A 9,769-nucleotide genomic window follows, 5' to 3' on the forward strand; every position below is an offset into this window, starting at 1 on the left:
AAAAAAAAAAAAAAAAAAAAAAAAAAAAAAAAAAAAAAAAAGAAATTACCAAACTGGTTTCCAAGTGGTTGTACTATTTTGCATTCCTACCAGCAATAAATCAGAGTTTCTGTTGCTCCACATCCCCAACAAGATTTGGTGATGTCAGCGTTTTGGATTTTAGCCATTCCTCTAGGTGCATAGTGGTATCTCATTGTTGTTTTGAATTGACAAGTCACTGTGGATATATAATGTTGGGCATCTTTTCATGTCCTTATTGTTCATTTGCAGATCTTTGTTAGTGTCTCTTCAGATCTTTTTCCTGCTTTTTATTGGGTTGTTGTTTTCCTACTGAGTTTGAGAGCTCTTTGTATATTTTGGATATAAGTCCTTTATCCGGTTTTTCTCAAATACCTTCTCCTAGTCTGTGGCCTGTCTTTTCATCGATCTCTTAACAGTGTCTTTCACAGTTAAACTTTTTATTTTGAGATAATTGTAAATTTACATGTAGTTGTAAGTAATAATACAGAGACACTCTGTGTACCCTTTACTCACTTTTCCCCAAAGGTAACATTTTATAAAACTATCGTGCAGTATCGCAATGCAGTATCACAATTGACATTGATGCAATAAAAATGGAGAACATTTCCATCATCACAATGCCAGGGGTTGGTTTGTTTATTCCATTTATATAATTAAATGCTATAAATTCCCCCTCCCCCAAAATTAAATAAATGAAAGGATATGGGGCTGCTTGTAAAATGGCAGGAAGAGGTGGAGGACCAGATCTGAGATTCTAACGCTTCAAGAACAATACCCAAATCTGATGAGAAAATGCCTGCAGCGTTCAGCCCTGCCAAGCCCTCTGGACCCCGAGAAAGACAGAAAGGTGAGCTTTCTAGCACTTGTGTTTGTAGAACTTTTGCTACAAAACTGCAGAATCCAAAGTAAAGCAGACAGCCATCTGAGTATGAATACCAGATGGTTTATATCCATGAGTTCACCCGCGAGACAAAGCAGAGAAACACAATCCAATTACAAAGGATGCTAGATTTGGAAGAAGAATTTTCAGCATGAAAACCTCTCAGCATCAGCCCTTTGTAAACCAAGGTTTACACAAATTCTTTAGGAATTAGAAAGTCTGGTAGACTTTCATGTAAGCCCTGTTGGTTAATGCCAGAAAACAGGGCCACCCTGGGGCTGCAAGGCAGGTGGGGAAATACAGTTCTGTAGTTCTGCCCTCTGAATGGACTTCCTCCTAGGCCAGAGCACTCTTAACATTTTACCCAAAATACTGGTTCATGAGGGGAAGTTGGGGTCCGACATGCCTCATTATACTTCTCCAGCATTAACATCAACACAGACCTTAAATCTGATTGGAAACGTGTTCAATCTATTCTCCAACAAACATTTACAACCATTCTCCAGGAAGCCTGCTAACGTGAAGGCTTCATCTGCATGATAAAACTTTGGTCTCTATTGATAACTCTTTCAACCAATTCCCGATTAGGAAAACTTTAAATTTACCTATAACCTGGAAGCCCCTCACCTTCAAGTTGTCCCACCTTTCTTGATCAAACTAAAGTGTTTCTTAAATATATTTGTTTATTTTAGTTTAGTTTAATTTTTTATTTTTCGAGATGGAGTATTGCTCTATTGCCCGGGCAGGAGTACAGTGGTGCCATCTCAGCTCACTGCAACCTCTGCCTCCTGGGTTCAAGCAATTCTCCTGCCTCAGCCTCCCAAGTAGCTGGGATTACAGGCGCCCGCCACCATGCCCAGCTAACTTAAATGTATTTGATTGAAGTCTCATGTCTCCCTAAAGTCTATAAAACCAAGCTGCACCCTGACCGCCTTGGGCACATGTTCTCAGGATCTCCTAAGTGCTGTGTCATGGGCCAAGGTCATTTCTATTTGGCTCAGAATAAATCTCTTTAAATATTTTACAAAGTTTGACTGGTTTTGTTGATACCTTCCTCTGAGGTGATAATCAAGATGTCTGTTGAGTTATAGTGGAAAGTTAGATTTTTAGGGACAGAGAGATCAGGGTTAAAATTTAGACCTTGTAACCTATTGCCTACGGGTAGCCTTGGACAAGACGTTCATCAGCCTCCATTTCTTCATCTGTAAAATTGGGGTGGTAATCTGTCTTCAGGGTTATCGCAAAGATTGAAGAATAAAATGAACATCACAGATCTGATGAATGTTCTGGTTTCTAACACTTAATAAATGGTCATTCTATCAGGAAAATAATGAGGTAATTCCATTTCCCAAGATGAATGAGAGACCGGAGCTACTATCTGCTTCTCCACTATTCATTCTCTCCTTCCATTTTATTAACAGAGAGCCTTTTTGTTTCTTAGTGGGAGAACTTAAAGAACTGCATTTCCCTACGTCCCTCACGGCCCAAGGGGTGACCCTGTTCTCTAGCGCTGGCCAATGGGACTCATATGAAGATCTACCAACTTTCTATTTTATATTCTTCTTGTAGCTTCCCTGCCACAGGAATGTGGGGCTGGGGTGCGGAAGCTGTCTTTGGATCAGAAGAGAATGTGAGGAGGAAAGCAGAAGACAGAAGTCAGAAGAACTTGAGACACTGGTGACACGAGTCCCCAGGACCTTCAATCACCTGTTGGAGGAAATTAAAGTTGGCAGGAGCCCACATTCCCCTGATCCTACCTCCTTGGCCTCCTAAACTGATGGGATTATAGGTGTGAGCCACAGTGCCCAGCCAGGAGGAGGTTTTCATTACTTTGGGAGGCCATGGCGGGAGGATTGCTTGAGCCCAGAAGTTCAACACCAGCCTGGGCAACATAGTGAGACCCTGTCTCTACAAATTATAAAGAAAAAAATTAGCTGGGTGTGGTGGTCCAAGCCTGTGGTCCCAGCTACTTATGAGGCTGAGGTGGGAAGATCACTTAAGCCTGGGAGCTTGAGGCTGCAGTGAGCCATGATCATGCAATTTCACTCCAGCCTTGGCAACAGAGACCTTGTCTCCAAATAAATAAATAAGAAAATTAAGCCCTATGTGGAGAAGCCAGTGTAGTCAGGTTTCTGTAACTTGCAGTTGCATGTCACCCCTGACTGAGGTAGAGACTATGTCTCCCAGGCCCACAGATCCAGGGATGACCTGGCTGTTAATAATAACTTTAAAATACAAATAATATAATGTGCAGGAGTGGGAGGGCAGCCTGGACTTTTATCCCATGTACCACACAGACAGCAAAAGTGAGCATTTATTTCTTGATGGATTTAGAAAAACCAACTATTTTCCCATAGCATCTGTGTGATGGGGTGTCCATCCCTGGTGTGAGGTACAAAGCACCTGTCTCATTGGTCCTTGGAGTGCAGTGCCGGTTCTCATTCCACATGCTGCACACAGGAGGACATTTAGGGATTCCCTCCCTCACCAATTTGTGTCCAGGGCTCCCAAGTGTTTGAAATGTGGGGAGAAGCCTAATTTGGTTCAGTACTGTCTGGTGCCTTGATGATGCTGGAAGATGCCAGCTGACTGAAGCCAGGCATTCACCTGCATCCACAGTGGCATTGGGAAGAATATCCTGTATTCCAAGAAGCCACAGACCCTAGGCAGTGTCTTTGCCTAGCAGGAGTAATTTCTCTAGTGGTAGACTGGCCTGCTTGCCAGAGCTGTGGTCAGTGAAGGAGGCTCACAGCTGAACTGGTTAAGGCTATTTGGGATAAAGTTCCTGTGAATCATTAGCCACTTTCAAGGGCATTTGGTAAGTCAAATGAGGTGGGAAGGGGCCTGTTGCTAGCCAACTCAAGAGTGGCTGTAGTGAGAATGCCTCTTCCTTTGCATCCTCCTCCCCATATTCAATACCACCATCATCACCATCACCATCATCATCACTATCATCACCACCATCACAATTATCACAATCATCATCACTATCACTATCACCATCATCATCGCTATCATCACCACCACCATCACAATGATCACAATCATCACTATCACTATCATCACCATCACCAACATCATCACCATCATTACCATATCACTATCACCATCATCATCATCATCACTATAATCACCATCACCTCCACCATCATCATGATTATCATCACCATCATGATCATCATCATCACTATCATCACCATCATGATCACCATCATCACTATCATCACCATCATTCCTATCATCACCATTACCACCATTACCATCCTCNATCATCACTATCATCACCATCATTCCTATCATCACCATTACCACCATTACCATCCTCATCACTATCATCACCATCACCACTATCATCATCCCCATCATTATCATCATATCATCACTGCCATCATTCCATCATTACCATCTTCGTCACTATCATTGCCATCATCCCTATCATCATCACTATCATCACCATCGTCATCACTGTCATTACCATCATCGTCAAATGACCTTTCTTGGTCCAGTTGTACCATCAGTAAAATCAGGAATATCACATGCCTCTATAACCTTAAAGGGATATTATCAAAACAAAATTAGACCACATATTTGCAAGTGTCTCATATCCTTTGATAGAAAACTGGGAATTATCAGAAAATAGACCAATAAGCTGAGATAGAAGTTTAGATAAGTAGTGACTTGTCCATAATACATAATTAACAATTATTCTGATTGTCTTAAAACAAAAAACAAAGATTAGTCTTTCCCTTTAGAAGGAAGAAAGTACAGGTGGTTCAAGGCAATGCCACTTAAAGTGTGGTCTCTGGGCTGCTGTGGGTCCTTGGGCTTCTACAAGATAAGTTCAAAAATTGAGATTGGTGCAGTGGCACTGAGCCAGGCATGGTGGCTCACTCCTGTAATCCCAGCACTTTGGGAGGCTGAGGTGGGAGGATTGCTTGAGTCCACAAGATCAAGACCAAACATAGTGAGACCCTGTCTCTACAAAAAAAAATTTAAAAATAGCCAGGCGTAGCTGGGCGCAGTGGCTCACGCCTGTAATCCCAGCACTTTGGGAAGCTGAGGCGGGCAGATCACTAGGGCAGGAGATTGAGACCATCTTGGCTAACACGGTGAAACCCTGTCTCTACTAAAAATACAAAAAACTAGCCAGGCGTGGTGGCGAGCACCTGTAGTCCCAGTTACTCGGGAGGCTGAGGCAGGAGAATGGCGTGAACCCAGGAGGTGGAGCTTGCAGTGAGCCCAGATTGTGCCACTGCACTCCAGCCTGGGGGACAGAGCAAGACTCCGTCTCAAAAAAAAAAAAAAAAAAAAGTAGCCAGGCGTGCCTGTAGTCTCAGCTACTCTGGAGGCTGAGGTGGGAGAATCACTTGAGCCCAGGAGGTCAAGCCTGCAGTGAGCCGTAATTGCACCATTGCAATCCAGCCTGGGCAACAGAGCGAGACTGTCACAAAAAAGAAAAAAAAAATGGAAAGGAAAGGAAACCAAGCATTTAGACCCTTTTGGGGGATGTTAAGGGTATCATTTCATGTACACTGAACCTAAAAATAAAGATTTGGGACTCATATTTTTATGTCATTTTTTAATTTCAAAATTTTCAGGTAAATTTTGTTGTATTTTACAAAGTGTTGGTCTGTGACAGATTGGAAACACTTTTTTTTTTTTTTAAGCCCTTCATTGCATAGTTTAGGGAGTCCTGTTTTAGAGTTTCTCCTTGTGGGCTTTGAATTTTCTAGACAAACAGTACCATGTCTAGCTTTTCTAGACAGACAGTGAATGCCTGGCTTCAGTGAGCTGGCATCATCCGGCATTGGCAAGGCGCTAGACAGGACTGAACCAAATCAGACTTTTCCCCATTCTATCTAACTATACTTTCGTACCCATTAACCATCCTCACTTCCTCCCCTCCTCCATTCATCTCCCAAACCTCTAGTAACCATCATTCTACTCTCTATCTCCGTAAGTTCAATTGTTTTTAATTTTAAGAAACTCTGTCCCCAGATGGTCATGGTTCCAATAGAGTCCTAGCCAAGTTCTGTCTTCGGATGGAGAGTCCTTTGCAAGCATCACCTGGGATCCTCCCAGAGTCTCCAAGGACTGAGCTAATACTTTTTAGCAAAGAATTCCACACAAAATGGCACCAAAGTGATTTGAAAGCCAACCTTCCCCATCCCATACTCCCACCCCAAAATATACAACTTACCTATAAGGATTGGGCAAACAACTATACTCAGCCTCTAGTTTTTTCTGTGGTCACCACAAATGGGCCAATCTTTAACCCAGGCAGGATAGATGACTTCACATAAGGTTCTTACTCTGTGGGTGCAGGCAGCCCCTCTGCATGCATTGCACCAAGGCTTCATGTCCCATTACGGCAGTTGGGCCAGGGAGGATTGCACTGTGGATACATGTTGTCTGTCTGGAAAATTCAAGGCTACACAGGCGTTTCCAGGGTTATGGCCCTGGCACCAAAAAAGTCTGCAAATGATGAAAATTGGATTGGGGAGGGGATGGAATTCTAAGAAAAGGTAATTGGAGCTTTAGGACTTAAGAGGGAATGAAAGGATGATGCTGTTCTAATTCCATGAACATTAGTGCTTACGCTATGTATTGGGTATTTTTATAGACAGTAGCTCGTTTCAGTCCTCGCAGGGGGACTATTTCTTTTAAGCTTTAATCTCTAGATGTTTAATTTGGTTACTTAAATTTTTTAAATGTGTATGGGTACTAGTAAGTGTATATATTTATGGGGTACATGAGATATTTTGACACAGGCATATAATGTATAATAATCACCTCAGGGTAAATGGGGTATCCATCCCCTCAAGCATTTTTTTTAATGTTATGAACCTTCCAATTATACTCTTTCAGTTATTTTTAAATATACAATAAATTATTGTAGTCATCCTGTTGTGCTATCAAATACTAGATCTTATTCATTCTATCTAACTATATATTTGTACCCATTAACCATCCCCAAGCCCTCCACTATTACCCTTCCCAGCCTCTGGTAGCCATCTTTCTGGTCTTTATCTCCATGAGTTCAATTGTTTTGATTTTTAGCCGCCACAAATAAGTGAGAACATGAGAAGTTTGTCTTTCTGTGCCTGGATTATTTCACATAATGTCCTCCAATTCCATCCATGTTGTTGCAAATGATAGGATCTCATTCTTTTTTTATGGTGGAATAGTTTTACATTGTGCATATGTACCACATTTCCTTTATCCATTCATCTGTTGATGGACACTTAGGTTGCCTCCAAATCTTGGCTGTTGTGAACAGTGCTGTAATAAACATGGGAGTGCAGAGATCTCTTCAGTATACTGATTTATATTCTTTTAGGTATATACTTGGGAGTGGGATTGCTGGATCATATGGTAGCTCTATTGTTAGGTTTATTTTTTATTTTTTTAATTTTTTTTGAGACAGTCTCACTCTGTTGCCTAGGCTGGAGTGCAATGGTGCAATCTTGGCTCACTGTAACCTCCGCCTCCCAGGTTCAAGTGATTCTCCTACCTTAGCCTCCTGAGTGGCTGGGATTACAGGTGTGTGCCACCACACTTGGCTAACTTTTGTATTTTTAGTAGAGACAGGTTTTCATTGTCTGTCTTCGTTGGCCAGGCTGGATCAAGTGATCCACCCGCCTCGGCCTCTCAAAGTGCTGGGATTACAGGCGTGAGCCACCATGCCCGGTCCTATTGTTAGTTTTTTGAGGAACCTCCAAACCATTCTCCATAGTGGTTGTACTAATTTACATTCTCACCAACAGCATACAAGGGTTCCCTCTTCTCTGCATCCTCACCCATGTTCCTTATTGCCTGTCTTTTGGATTAAAGCCATTTTAACTGGGGTGAGATGTTATCTCATTGTAGTTTCCATTTGCATTTTTCTGATGATCACTGACATTGAGGACCTTTTCATATGCCTGTTTGCCATTTTTTTTTTCCAGAAATGTCTATGGAGTTCTTTTGCCTAGGGGGACTGTTATGATTTGTATTCAGTGTTGAGGGAACTGAGGGCTGGGAATGTTGAGACTTTTCAGAGGTCCTAAAAGAATGAACCCCTGAGTCAGGGTGGCAAAGGAAGCTCCCCTGTCCAGCTTTCTTCCACATGGCAGGACACAGGCCTCAGACTGGAACCCTGGCAGTCATTTTTGCCCTGTGGGTCTCTCTGAGCCCTGCCCACCAGAAGCAGCTACAGATCCCATGGCCCAGGTCACATTCTCTTGGGGGCCACTTCTGGGGACACAGAAGGAAGAATGGTGTGCCAGAAAGATTCCAGTGGCCCCAAGTTCCTATTCCAACTCTGTCTGCACTGTCTTCATTCATTCCTTCCTTCCAGTCTCAATCTTCTCATGGATAGGATGCAACCACCCACCACAAAACTCACTGTGGGAGTCTTGTGATAGTGTAGTATGTTCATAGCCTAGCGCCTGGGAGAGTGCTCAGGAATGGGTAGCTGTGAGCCTGGCAGGTAGTGCACACCTGTAGCCCCAGCTACTCAGGAGGCTGAGGCAGGAGGTTCCCTTGAGCTAAGGAGTTGAAGGCTGCAATGAGCTATGATCATGCCATTACACTCCAGCCTGAGCAATAGGGTGAGGCATTGTCTCAAAAAAAAAAAAAAAGAAGAAAAAAGAAAAAAGAAAAAGAAATGGTAGTTGCTCAGGGTGAACTCCCTCAGAGGATGGATTTGATCTCATTCCCATTTCTAAGCCCCGGACCCCCTGCAGGCCTTCCATACAGGTATGTATAAGGAACAAGCTGCCCACATCTGGCCCAACCCCTGACAACCAGGACTTAGGCAAATGTCACCAAGGCTGCTGGATGCCTGCTCCCAACCAACAGCCCTTCTCACTTGTAATTCATTTAGCAGAGGTTGGAGCTGAAGGAGTGCCCAGGCTGGGAACGTAGGAAGGACATGCTCGGGAGAAGGTGAAGATGGGAGAGAAGCAAGATCTATGTGTTTGGACCAAGGACACATTTCCTTACTCCATAGCAACTGTGGTCAGTGGCTTAGCTCGGACAAGGAGATGAGAGCCCATGTGTTGTGAGGGTTCTTCTGGGAACTCTGAGAAGGCAGGGGCCGCCCACTGTTGCCTCTCTTCCATTCTGCAGCAGGGAATATGGATGTGTGGTCTGGATGTACAGACACAATTTTGGACCATAAAGACAAGGACGATTGTCTAAGGATGGCACAGCCAGAGCACTGGGAGTGGCGAGAAGGACAGGGGAGCTGCTGTGCCAAGCAGGACTGTCTGTCTCTTAAGATAAAAATAAAATTTATTGGTATTTAAACCATTGCTTTTTTGGGCTGTCATGTGTCACTGAAATTAATCTGAAACGTGGAAGCAATTAGTGGAAACAAAATAGCACCCCATCTTCACACTTTGAGCTTTTTATGGCATAACCACTCCCTCCAAAGTAATATACCACCAAGTTGAAATATGATTATGCTCAGCTGTTTACAGGCTTTGGCAATTTCAGTACAGGATTTATCTTCCTGTCATGCAGCCTGCCATTCCCTTTTTAATGTGGCCAGATCGTCCGATGTGTTTTCTCCCCGTATTTTCTCTTTTTCTCCATTCAAGCAGGGTGAAGGCTCTATACATCCAGGAAGATTTGTGAAGGGCCTCCTGGTATCTGTATTCAAAAGATTTAAAATGCAAATATGGCAGGGAGAATGGTCGGGAGACCCACTTCGGGGTGGCATGTCAGAGTGGGACTGGTCGGGGAGAGATAAGTCTGGGGGCTCCACAGATGCCATGGGAATGGCCTCATGGTACACTGGACCTGAGATTCCAAAACCGGTCAGAGATGCCCAAGCCCAGGCAATCATGGCACAGCAGCAGAGCAGCTAAGGGGCCATGGGGG

At 43.5% G+C, this 9,769-nt stretch overlaps 1 long non-coding RNA gene across 1 annotated transcript in view; it reads left to right on the plus strand.

The window, feature by feature from the left end:
- Window positions 1-9,198, plus strand: part of LOC112628688 — a 36,435-nt gene extending 27,237 nt beyond the window's left edge. The window contains exon 4 of the long non-coding RNA XR_003120465.1: window positions 8,774-9,198. This is a non-coding gene — a long non-coding RNA (uncharacterized LOC112628688). The remainder of the gene's footprint in view (window positions 1-8,773) is intronic.
- The last annotated feature ends 571 nt before the right edge of the window (window positions 9,199-9,769 follow it).

Source organism: Theropithecus gelada, chromosome 7b (assembly GCF_003255815.1).
Source record: "Theropithecus gelada isolate Dixy chromosome 7b, Tgel_1.0, whole genome shotgun sequence".
Classification (NCBI taxonomy): Eukaryota; Metazoa; Chordata; class Mammalia; order Primates; family Cercopithecidae; genus Theropithecus; species Theropithecus gelada.